Consider the following 1,485-nt stretch of genomic DNA (forward strand, 5'->3'; position numbering starts at 1 on the left):
AAGTTGTCTTGTCAAAGGATTGGATTAATTGTGAATACCGAAATTCTAGCATGAGAAAACAACTCAACATGTCTTCGTGCAAAGGGAATGGATTTAGCGTATTTTAAATTAAAATGTTATTTTTTGTGTAAAAAATGAAAAGGTTCGGCAAGTTTTGACTCACAAGTTTTTAAATAAAATCTCATACTTGTTGCTAGATTTTTTACACATTTTTGGATTCGGAAGTATTAAAATGTAATGATCTGAAAAATCCAAAATGTCATATTTGACACGAAAAAGACTAATTGTTGCGTAATAAATTCCGCAACAATTTTCCGTTCCTCGACAATAAAATATTTGATAAAAAGAAAACAGGAGTACATGTTCACCATATTTTTTGGTAGTCTTGTTTCCAAAATCTTGTGGAATGAAAAATTTTTCTGGACCGACTGGAGGCAGGTAATAGAGAGGTTGAGGCGCACGTTTTAAACGTGTAAACGTGTACGTGTGACGTTCGGCGCCGCTTTCCCGTAAGCCTAAAAGTTTGACAATGGTGTTTGGATAGTCGGTGGAATCACGCTTGACATTTCAAACACCATCTTCAAACTTTTAGGCTTACGGGAAAGCGGCGCCGAACGTCACACGTACACGTTTACACGTTTAAAACGTGCGCCTCAACCTCTCTAATATCCCGAACAATTGACTGCTGTATATTTAATACCTACAGTAAAACCTCGATTTGACGGATAAAATTTCCCTACAACATACATGAAAATTAAATTTAAAATGCTTTTTATATATAGTTAAATTAGCAAGTTATTTTTTCGAACTAAAAGTCACCGCTCTTAAAAATGTTACTTGTTTACATAAATACTAAGGATGCACCGATAAGCAAAATGGCCGATTACCGATTAATCGGCCATGCATTATCGGTCGATACCGATTAATCGGCCGATTAGTGTTAATAATTTATAGCATCAATTAATAGTGTGAGATCCTGGAGTTAATTATACAGTTAATTATAATGTGGAAAAACCCATTTTTCTCCACCTGATATTTCCATCTCCCTCGGGTCAGGTAAACAAGAGACGATCGAATATCCTCGCCAAATCAACAATCTCTTCCTTTGTTTCTAAAATAAATCGCAACACTTAATTGTTGACACATGGAAACTTCGACATTGTTTAAAAAGCTGAAGTGTTTCTGTGTTTAACAGAAACAAAATATATTTCTTTAACCGCTGATATTTGGACAGCAACTACAAACAATTCTCCTTTTTCAAGTGTAACGGTCCACTGATTGAAGGATGATTTTCAGCAGGAAAGAACTGTTTTGCAAATTGTTTCCTTTGAAGGTTCCCACACAGCTACAGGAATTAGTGAACAGTTAAAAATTGTTCTTGAACACTATAAGTTGACAAGTGATAAGATATTCTTAGTACTAAGAGATTATGCAGCAAATCTGGTAGCTGGAATTAGGAATTGCAACTTAGAAGCATTATCATAC

General features: G+C 34.9%; 1 long non-coding RNA gene across 1 annotated transcript in view; it reads left to right on the forward strand.

The window, feature by feature from the left end:
- Nucleotides 1-227: 227 nt before the first annotated feature.
- The window catches only part of LOC111632055, a 6,285-nt gene continuing 5,027 nt past the window's right edge, over nucleotides 228-1,485 (forward strand). Inside the window, exon 1 of the long non-coding RNA XR_002757802.1 lies at nucleotides 228-438. This is a non-coding gene — a long non-coding RNA (uncharacterized LOC111632055). The remainder of the gene's footprint in view (nucleotides 439-1,485) is intronic.

This window comes from Centruroides sculpturatus, unplaced genomic scaffold (genome assembly GCF_000671375.1).
Source record: "Centruroides sculpturatus isolate CEXI.00-Female unplaced genomic scaffold, Cexi_2.0 scaffold658, whole genome shotgun sequence".
NCBI classification, from domain to species: Eukaryota; Metazoa; Arthropoda; class Arachnida; order Scorpiones; family Buthidae; genus Centruroides; species Centruroides sculpturatus.